Raw genomic sequence first — 12,062 nt, forward strand, 5'->3', positions numbered from 1 at the left:
CTATTAGCCTGGAAGAGTAGTAGCCACGGGGGTGTTAGTAACAGAACAGGCTCTATAACGGTTTAACCATGGTGGATACTAAGCTTATAGAGGATTAATCGACTATGGCGCCTTATATATTCGTTTAGCGGCTCCTAATCCTACCAGTAACCGTTCTAACGTACCTTCGTATTAGATACTAGGTGACACATAAAGTCTTTATAGTAGGCTATATCCTTTAGCCGGAACTTAATCGGGTCTATTATTCCTGCTATTATTATAATAACGTTTCTATATCCCTTAATCGGGACTATTTCAGTGCCGGCGATTATAACGTTACTAGGGCGGGCCGGTCTATAATCTGTAAATCAGCTTCTATTATAAAAAACATAGGAGATAGCACCTAAGTCTACTATAGCGGACTCTTATAGAGAATATATAGCCGCCGAGATGGTAGCCGTCGGAGCTTTAGACTGATGTAACTCTATACCCATATATAGTCACGCCTTCTTTATAACTTCGTTACTATTATCGCGACCAGGCCTCTTCTTCTTATTCCGGGACCTAATCCTTTCCACGGCGTCTTATAGATACCAGTCTATCGTAAGGGACTTCCCTATACGTCTTGTAATAGGGTCACTGGCTTAGGAGCCCGCTAGCACCAACTCTAGGAATAGTCCCTAGTAGCTATATAGATCGCGACCTCGCTAGTAGTATATAGGGTACTCGTCCTTACTAAAAAGGGATTATCTACGCTTTAAGCTTATACGGTTGGTTAATGTTTTTCCTTTAGGGTAGGCGTTACGGCCTTACTAGGATCTATACTAGTCGCTCCTGCTGGCCCTTTATAGCTTATTATTATCGTTATCTTCTCCTAGGTTTAGAGCCAGGAAGGCTATAGCTGTATGGCTTTAAGCGGGCAGCGCGTTAAGTTATTCCGCCGCCTTCTTCTCTTTAGCAATAAGGATTATCGTTATTATTATCCTAAGGTTTGGTATAGCCTCCTTTATATCCACCTAGTTACCTAGGGTAGGTCGTATAGCATTAAAGAAATTATCAATTCAGATCTCCTAAGGGTTAATATATATCCCGATATTATAATAGTTTCAAAGCAGGTCCTACTAGTTGTCTAGGCGCCTACGTTTCTTATGCTATTAGGCGGCTTACTCTTATATGGATTAAAGTTCTTTTACAATTTCTTTATACGGCTCGCGATATAGAGCGCGGCGTCAGCTTATACTACTATAAAGATCTCTCCCGGCGTTATACCCGTTATTAAGGCCTTCCGTCTTTTTGTAATAATAGACTCTTCGACCCACTTAAGTATAGTGTTAATACCCTTCTAGTAGGTCTTATAGTCTTTACGATACACTTTATATCGTCGGTAGTATTCGGTATAGGCGGCTTTAAATATAGTAGTTAGCTCGGAGATATTAATAGAGTACCCGTTTATTTTCGCGATGAAGGCGTATAAGATAGATTCGGGACGGCTAGCCCGCTACGAGCAAGGGATTGGGTAGCTGGGGCGCAGGAAGTCCTAGATTCCGTTACAACGGGCCCTGACTTCGTAGAGGCGTTGCTATAGCTCCGAATTATCGTGGCTTATATAGAGAGTTGTATTAGAAGTTATAGCAGTTATAGTTATAGCTATAGGCAGCTCGGCGTAAATAGCTTTAAATAGGTTATTAAGCGGATAAGACTCTGAATTATTATAAATACCGTATCACTTAATTCCGGAGAAATAGGCGATCGGTCTATTAATTTAATTTTCTATATCGAAATCCTTAATATAAGTGCTAAAATCCTGCCTTTATTCCTACGGCAGGTCTATTCCTATTTTCGGGCCCGGAATAACTTATTCCGGACCTGTTTTGGGCCAGCCTACACGACACAACAAGGGGCCAAAATATACTATATAAACCGAGTACCGGTGTCCCGGAGAACCCTGTCTGGTATCTAGCATAGGCCTTACCCTTTTAGCATAGGTTACTAAGGGATATTTTCCGTATACGAAATTAGACTCTGGGCATAAGGTCCCGGTATATCGTAGAGTCGCGGACATTAAAGGGATAAACTATTATCTATACTACTCACCTTATATGTTTTGACTTTCAGTTTCATAGCTATTCTCACTATCTTTTATATCTATCCCGGGCTATAGTATTCTATTATATCTTTCCTTTATCCGAAGCCTGCCTAGCCCTTAAAGGCTATAACCCACGATAACTTAATCGACTCCGTTAAGGCGTATTACTATAACCTTAGGTTTAGAATAGTACGTACATAGACCCTAAAACGAGCTAACGGTAATCTTTATCGTGTTATCCTCCGTTACCCCTATAGCGGCGATCAGCGGCTATCGATAGCCACGCTTAGAAGCAGTAAAATACGCAAAATTAGATACCGTTAGCTTACCGAGGTAAGGCTATTTATAAACGAGTAGCATCTTATTATAAACGAAGAGAGTAACTACTATAACTTTATAACGGTCACGAAGAGATGGAACAGAAGAGGAAGATCTAGAGGAAAAGAGGCACTTTGAATTATAAAAGACTGTGAAGACTGCAGAAGTAAGATACAGAGAGAGAGAGAAAAAAAAGGAAAGGAAGAGGGAGGCGGGCAGCCTGGTATATATAGTCCTTTCCTACGGTTTATTTAAGCTACTGATTTGGTATCCGGACTCTCGAAGTATAAGCGAGGGTCCGTAGGTTATTCCGGAGGTCCTGAAGGTCTATGGGCCCACCTAAAGGTCCGTGGGCCTACCTAGAGGTCTATGGGTCCACCTGAAGGTCCGTGGGCCTACCTAGAGGTCCGTGGGTCCACCTAGGGTCCCGGGGGACTCGGGAGGACCCTGGAGGACTCAGGAAGTCCCTAGAGGACTTAGGAGGTCCCTGGAGGGCTCGGGAGGACTTAGGAAGTCCCTGACTTACAGGAGGTTTCGTATATCGTACTATACCGTATATAGGTATATTTGTTTTCTGGGTATAGTACTAACACCCCCCCATAAGCTAACTCCTATATAGTAGGTGCAGCTTAGCTAGTTATTTTATAGTCTATATATTTTTAAGGCGAGGAAAAAAGAAAACCTCTATGTTTATTATCGTGTAGGGAAAAAATTAAAAAACCCCTTTCTTAATTTTATTCTAGGAAAACCTGTCTATAGGTAAAAAACCTAGTATTTAAGTTCTTTTATTTCTTTATAAGGCGGTAGGTTATATTCTGGTAGTGTATCGTCTTTATGACCTAGGTTCATATAGCCGCAGAGTGTATTATGAGTCTCTTTTAGTAACCCTTTAGTCATTATATCGGATATATTATATTTAGTGTTTATATACACTACCTTTATATTATTTTCCTGTAGTTATTATCTACAGAAGTGAAACTGTCTATCAAAATGCTTTACTCTTTTATGGAATTTCGGGTTTTCAGCGACCTTTTTAGCACTCTCGCTGTCTATAAGAATTATAGGAATCCTTGGTTTATTATTACTGAATCTTATATTAAGGTTATCTATAAGTTCAGTATATAGATTATATATATAGATTCCTTCTTTTATAGCCTCGGTCAGAGCCATATATTCGGCTTCTATTATTAATAAAGCAACGACTTTCTGTTTCGATAAGGTCCAGCTAATAGGATTATTTATTCCTACGCAGTATATATATTCTGAGGTAGACGTTCTATCTTCGAGAATATCTGAAAAGCTGGTATCAGAGTAACTGTATATATATAGGTTATCTCTTTTACAGTTATATAGAAGACCTATATTAGGATATGCGTTTATATAGGCCCAGACTCTATTTAGTGCCATAAAGTGTTCCTTCGAGGGGTTACTCATATATCGGGCGCACTTATTAACGGCATAGGTTATATCGGGCCTTAAGTAAAGAGCTAGATATAGTAGAGCTCCTACTTCTTATTGATATTTCTTTATATCTTCTTTTAACGCCTGTTCAGGGTTTAGTATTAGGACCTGTTTATAAATACATAGGGTATCTACCTTTTTAAGAGCCTGTTTATTATACCTTTCTAGTATTTTATTTGTATGTAGCAGTTAACTTATAGAGCGTGTCTTTTTAGTTGTATTTATATTTATTTCGTTGCCTAGGAAGGTATATACTTCACCTAAGTTTTTTAGTAAAATATCTTTAGACATCTCTTTATAAAAGTGATCTATTATAGTATCTAAAGGGCTTATAACCACGATATCACCTACGTGGCAGAGGAATATAGCTCGGTCTCCTTTATTATAATATATAAAGAGTCCTTTATCAAACTCGGAGACTTTATAACCTAGTTTAGTAAAGATTTTAACTAGGAAGTTATACCAGAGTCTAGGGCTCTGTTTCAGGCCGTATAAAGCTTTATTTAGCTTATAGATAATTATACTATTCCCTTCTTGTTTTTCAAAACCCGTTAGTTAAACGTTATATATCAGAGTATCTATATCGGCATATACGAAAGCGTTTATTACGGCGAACTGCCTGAATTTCCAGCCCAAGGAAACGCCTAATAGGAAGGCAAGTCTGTATATTTCGGGTCTGCAGGTTATAGAAAAGGTTTCTAAGTAATCGATTCGGAGTACTTGATTAAAGCCTTGTATAACCTATCTTGCTTTATATTTTATTAGTTCTCCTTTATTATTGAGTTTTATTTTATAGACCCATCGTCCGCCTAGGACGTTGTATTTTTCCTTTATTTTATTAAGGGACGTATCTTTTATAGTTATTAAATCCCAGGTCTTTCTTTTTTCTAGTTCTGTTATTTCTGCTACTATAGTGTCTATCTATTATGATTTATCTAAGCTTTGTATGATCTTTTTATAGGTAGTTGGTTCTAATAGATAGTTTACAGTTAAGAGATAGTAAGGCTCTATTTGAAACTATAGGTTTCCGAGAGTGGTATCTTCTATTAAGTATAATAAGCGCTTATTATTTTTATCGTTAACCAATATATAGTCTTTAAAAGCTGACTTCGGTTTCGAAGGTATTTTAACTTGTATACTAGAATGGCCGGTGTGTACAGGTCTATCTGGGTTATCATAGCCTGTTGCTGCTCGTAGACTCCTCGATTTATTGTATGGGTTACTATTATTTTCTTCTTTAGTTTAGATAGACTTAAAAGGTCGTTTTAAGACCTATTATGATATAGTTTTTTCTAGAAGCTAATAAGGCTCTAGGTTAGAAACCTGTTCTTCTTAGAGAGAGATAATACTGGTATTTAGGTCTAAAGGAGAGTCTATAAACTGATTTTCAAGTATATATACGTCTCTAAACCAACCGATCTTTCTTAAGACTGGGTTATATATCTTATAGTTACAATCGTTAAAGCCGATAAGGGCACCACGAATAGCTCTGCTATCTAGTTTCTTTTGATTTGAGTTATTGTTTTTATAGTAGGCTATAAAGCCCTAGACCCGAATATGGTTTATATTAGGCTTTTCCTTTTCGACCATCTTAAAAGGGGCCTTAAAACCTATAGTTGAATTTAGGGTCCTGTTATATATATATACTGCTGAATATATAGCATCTCCCTTAAGAGTACCGGTATCCCGGAGAACCCTGTCTGGTATCTGGCATAGGCCTTACCCTTTTAGGATAGGTTGCTAAGGCATATTTTCGGACACGAAATTAGACTCTGCGCGTAAGGTCCCGGTATATCGTAGAGTCGCGAAACAGGGACAGAACGGGTTATTCCGTACCGAGATAAGATACGTACGAGTCACCTGCAGGGTTAAGAGCAGAGTTTTCCCGAGATTAAATCCTTTTTCTATAGAGTCAATTATATTAACAGAGTTAATTAAATTAACAGATCTACTGCTATCTTTATGTACGCTGTTTATATAATACACGCTACCCGGCGCCTGCTACGTCCCGGGATATATATACTGGGAATCCGACTTGTATTTGGCTGGGAAGATACCTAAAAGATACATAGGTACTTAAGCGTGTCTACTAGGTACTTCGTATATTACGACGTGACTAAACGATATACCGGGACCTTACGCCCAGAGTCCAATTTCGTGTCCGAAAATATGCCTTAGCAACCTATCCTAAAAGGGTAAGGCCTATACCAGATACCAGACAGGGTTCTCCGGGATACCGGTACTCCTCCCTTAAGGTATCTAGGTAGTCCTAAGTGGAAAAGCAGGCTACGAACCTTTTCTATTATAGTTCTTATAGCTCGTTGAATCGAGTCTTAAGTCTTATAGGTATATAGTGGTTGTATATTATGTTTTACGCCTTAAAAAAGACATTTAAAGGAGGGTTTATATACTCCTTTCCACTATCAGTATCTACTTCTTTTATTTTTATATCGTAGTTATTATTTTCTACTAGTATTTTCCACTCTCTTTTAGCTAGAATAACAGTTACTTCTGATTTATTAGGCAGTAATTTAGCCTAGAGGAACCGGGTAGAGCGGTCCATAATTGGATCCAGCGCTTCGTACTATAAGTTATTGGTTCTATTAGGCCGCAGAGGTCTATATATACCTTTTCGAGGTAAGAGAAGTCTTTATATTTATTCACTAAATCTTTATTAGCTAGTATAATAGCCTTACTAGGGCGGCAGGCATTATAGTTATTTATATCTATGATTTCTTATTCTGATACTTTCAAGTCTTTAAAAAGAGAGGTATTATTATATAGGTTTTTTAAGGTAACGGGGTTTATATATCCTATTCTGTTATGTTATAATTATATAGTCTCCTTTCTTTTTACGGTTCTTTTCTTATTATTTTAGTCTCTTTATTTCTAGAGGTCTAGATTTTTCTGGTTTCTTTATTCAAAGCTTTATAGGATTTCCTTTATTATATTGATGTCTTTATTCCCACCTTTTAGGATAACTGGCCTAGCTATAGCCTAGTAGAGTCCTCTAAAGAGTCTAGCTCTTATATATATATAGAGGGACTCTTTTAACCTTTCGTTATTAAAAAGAATAAGCTGTTTATTGCCCAATAAGCCTCTAACTTTGCTATCGAGGTTTAGGAGACTTATTATATTAGTTCCTAGTTTAGGAATATAAAGGCACTCTTTTAGAAACAGTGTTTTTCTAGTATCTTAAAACTTTATAATATAGTTTCCTACGCCTATTATCTTTATTATATTTGCTTTTCCCTAACTAGCGAGCCTGGTAGTGGTTTTATATATAGAGAAAAGAGATTTATTCGTTATTATATACAAGGTAGCTCCGCTATCTATACAAAAATTCAAGTCTAAACTAAACTTATTCTCTGTCTGAATCCTAAAAATCCTTTTAACTATCCCACCTATATTCAGGTTAGTATTCAGAGTAGTCTAGGGATTTTAGGTTATTATATTTACTTCTTTAACGTCCATTATATCCTCGGCTTCCGGGTTCGGGAGGACGTCTTCGAATATAATCGATTTATCTTCACTTCTTTTTCGGGTTCTTCAGGTTACTTTTTAAGGATTATATTCACGAAATCCTTATTATTTATAAGCGTCTAAAACAGTTAGTTCTTTAAGAGAGCTATAATAGCGTCCTCCCTTTTCTTATACTAGGGATTTAAGGACCTGGATCTACTCCTAGAGGAGGAGGACTTAGTGCTCTTAGAGACCCGATTCTGCTGTTTTTTTCCGGTATTTTCCTTTATAACCCAGCCCTTAGGAGCCTTATCTAGGTAAAGGAAATACCAGTTAAAGGAGACGTGGCCGGGTTTCTTATAGTTCTTATAGAACAGCCCCTTAGTCTTTTTCCATGGTTTTTTAGACCCTTTAACGAGGAGAGTGTTATTTACTAGGGAACGCTCTATTTTCCGGGAGGCGTCTATTAATTTAGTAACGATTTTATCCAGTATATAACTCCGGATATCGTTATAGAGGGACTAAGTGATCTGGTTAGTAATAGAGTCGTATCTCTTATCGAGGGCGTTAACAATCCACGTGTAAATCACTTTATTAGGAAAGGAAATCTCCCTTCCTTCCAGAGCCATAAGATTTTCTTAAACCTTATATAAGAAGGATTCAAGGGTTTTATAATCTAAGGGGGAACTATTAAAAAAGGTTCCTAGGGTATTAAAATCAGCTTAGAAGCCTTTCCTTTCGTATAGGCTTTTTAGCTCTTCCTAGACTTCGTGGGCTATATCTAGCCCTTAAACCTAGGTAAGAGGTCCTTTGGAAAGGGTAAAGAGTATTTTACTAGCGGCCTTAAGAGAGTCTTCCTTCTGCTCCTAAAAGGGATTTAGCAGAGGTTTAGTTATATTATTCAGGAATTTCCCTTTATAAGCAAAATAAGCGTGCATAGACATCCTTTAGTAAGGAAAATCGGCACTGCCTTATAGTTTCTTAACCGTGGGGATAAAGTCCTTACTGGTTATCTTCTTAGCTTTAAAACGGTGGTTTTATTACTAGTATTAAAAGGGGAATAATAAAATTACCCGTTTTCTGGTTCTAATTACCCGGGGGGTTAGGTATAGGGGTGAAAAGTGGGTCTAAAGCGGGGAAAAGTGGGGCCAAGTAGTAGTATCGTTCACGGATATTAAAAGAGTGGAGCCGTTTCTTGTATATCACGAAGGAGAGATTAGCTTTTTTTAGAGACTAGGGTTTATAAGCCACGTAATATCATAGCCTTTATAGGGGTATAGTAGGGCGGTATAGCTGGTGTGCAGGGCGTATAGATACTAAGACTTAACTATTCGGAACGGGGTCCGGCTATAATATTTTTCCGTTTTTCTTTTGGGAAAAAGGGAAAAAGGAAGAAGGGGAAAAAGGGTTAGCCTGGAGAGGGCTTTAGAAGTGACCTAAAGAGGGCTTTAGAGGTGGCCTAAAAAGGGCTTTAGAGGTGGCCTTAGAGTAGAGATTGCCTGAAAAGGACTTTAAAGGCGGAAGAAAGAGGGGATCTAGAAATTCCTTTGCTTTTCCGGGCTTATAACCTTTATAACGGTCACGAAGACATAGAACGGAAGAGGAAGCTATATAATAATAAAATAAAAATCGTATATATAAATACGAAATTTAATATAGCTGATATAATAACTAAAAGTTTAGTAAAAGCGACTCATAATACTCTTTGCAATTTCATGAACCTAGGTTATAAGGACGATACGTTGCCTGAGTATGATTTGCCGTCTTATAATAATATTGAAGAATTAAAATACTAGGTTTTAATACTTAGTATTCTTAGTTCTTTACAAGGGGGTCTAACTAGGTTTTTTACCTTCGGGTTTTCCTAGATATCAAAGGTTTTTGTAAATTTTCCTTTAAGTAAGAACATACTATAATAATGACAAGCGTTTTTGAAATTTTCCCTTGAATTAAAAAGAAGAGGTTGTTTCTAATTTCTTCCTCTATATATTCTAGTCTTACACAGACTAGGATTACTGCGCTATAACATAACATAACTATAACTATAACCTCACTAAGCTGCACGTAGTATATAATAGTTAGCTTACGGGGGGGTGTTGATATCATACTCATAATAAGTATTATCCATAATAATAATAAGTATAATGTCTAAGTCAAAATAAACAGTATATGGTTATAGCTATATAACTAGACGTCTACTTTATAACCAGCTTAACCTAAACTATAATACTATACGTATTATACATGTATATATACTTGGCTTATGATATATATTATTTAAATACACTAGGTATCGTAAATACGATATCTTAGTTATTCCTTAAGCTAATAACGTGCCGTGATAACCGTCGCGTAGGCTGTTAACGTAACAGTCGCCCCCAATCTTTCGGGGTCTTTTGCCAGCCCCGTATCCAGGAAGAAATCCCAGAAGTCAGCCCTTTACACATACAAGATTTATATTATCATACGTAGCTACGCGTTTGCGTAACAAGCAGTAATCCTACGAATTCAACAGCTATTTTGCTTGATTTTCCTCTCTTTCGCGCGTACAGCCTACTACTCACAGCCCAATTTATTGAAACTAAATACTCCGTGATGACTTATTATTAACTAACCTTTACTTAGGTAATCGATTTGATATACCTCTTTTTAAGGTTATGGGGGTAGCGGCAGACTATAGCTTTTATAACTACTATTTTGCCCTAGTATTGAGGAAGGCTTAGACGGCCTTTAGATACATCCATAGCCGGATCAGAGAGATCTTCGTAATTAAGGATATCGAGTTTCTAAGTTTTATTATCACTAATTTTGATAAGGCCCTTAAAATTACATTAAGTGTTATTTTCCTAGGTATTAATTAATAGATCTGTATATAGCACGTCCTAAAGAATATTAACCTTTATATTGGAAAGAAATAGATCAGCCCTCCTAGGGGAACTAGCCTTTTCCTAGCGGGTGTGTTTCTAATCTTTCTTTTAGTGGTTTACTTATTATATACTTATAGACTAGTCTTGATTTATAGGGTGGGGCCATGAGGCGATAAATCTTTTTTTCTATATTATTATTAGTCCTACTATCGGTTTAATATCCTAATCTAGACTAGTATATAAAAACTCATTACTAACCGAGTATTCGCTATATAAAATTTAGAATATAATAATAATATGAAATCTAACGCTAGCGCCCGCGAAGAAGACTAGGATAATGATCTCGTCGCCTCTTAACTTGCCAGTAATCCAGAAATCGGTGCCTTAATTACCGGCGAAATCACGGATAGCGGATATACTAAAAAAAATAAAATTCACGTATTTCGGTCTAGGCGCCGTCTAACGGATCGACTATAGATAAGTTGATAGATTCGTGGAAATCGTATATATACGTGCTAACTAAGGACGAATTTAATAAGTACTAGGACTCGTTAAAGCGACGGTTCGGCTATAAATAGATTGGTAAGTCTTTTCCGCCGCCCTGCTTTCCACCACCCTACTTTCTATTACCCTGCTATTATCTTTACTAACTACTATATTAGGTTTTATAGATTATCTCGAATAGACCTATCTACTATATAGTGATTAGTTCTATAATTATATAGTTAAGCACTTTGATAACTATAGTATTAAGGCTACGAGTCGTATAGAGTCCGCCTACGCAGAGCTTAAGACCTATCTTCGCGGCCGCCTAGCTAACGTCGATAAGCTCTTTTCCTAGGTGTATCTAATAATAACAAAGAACACTAAGCGGCTAAAGATTAGTTTAGCAGAAGCAGGTGTAGTGAGTTTAATTTATAAACGAGTAACTTGACCCACTTTACGCGTACCAGCGCGTCTTCCTATTTTCAATACCATAACCCTCTATCTTTAAGCAACTATAATAATTCGAATATGTCTTTAATTACGCCATGCATTAAGCATAGCCCTTATAAAAGGACCCTAATTGCGCAGGCCTATCACGATAGGCTTAGTTAAAAGGCTATTGTATTGAAATTCGACGTATCGCCAGGGTTAGTATCGGATATCGCGCACCAGTACGAAAATCAGATTTTAGCCTATTTAAATAAACGCCTTAAGAGACCTCCCGCGTTAAATTTATATACTAAACGACGTATCGTTCGGGCCGTTTAGAGTAACCCTTTTATATTCCCTACTCAGATTTTAATTTATTACGGTTTATCCTGCGTAATAAATACGATATTAAAATACCTCCGGGAAAAGGGTATTCTATACCTTCGCGCGCTATAGGGTCCGAAATTAGAGGTTATGTATACGCGGAGACGCTAAGCCTAGTACTCTAGGTACGCCTCTAAGCCGCTAGAGTAGTGGAAACAGGTTATCTTTTTAGATAAAACCATTATAGAGGGGTGGTTCGGAACTTAGTGCCATATCGTTAGGACGTTACGTAACGTTATAAGACGCGCGCTTTTTTATTTATCTTATATATTATATATACGTGGCGACGCTACCTAGATATAGAGGATGCTTATTATCCTATATAATTATTATCCTTTTAACCCTAAGTTTTGCCACGTTTATTATATTCACTTTATTTAAGCTACGTTGCCCTGATCAGAGCAGCGCGCACCTCTAGGAACCTTTTCTGAAGGTCTCCTTATTATATGTGTTGTTTTGGTTATATACACTTTATGGTCTTAAGCACTCCTGCTATCGAAGACTTATCCGAGATTATACTGCCTAAGCCGTTCTGTATAGTGACGGCTTCGCCTTTCTTTAATTAGTGCTCGGAGGCGGATCTATTTAGT

Source organism: Sodiomyces alcalophilus (assembly GCF_042370955.1).
Source record: "Sodiomyces alcalophilus JCM 7366 unplaced genomic scaffold ACRALscaffold_9, whole genome shotgun sequence".
Lineage (NCBI taxonomy): Eukaryota > Fungi > Ascomycota > Sordariomycetes > Glomerellales > Plectosphaerellaceae > Sodiomyces > Sodiomyces alcalophilus.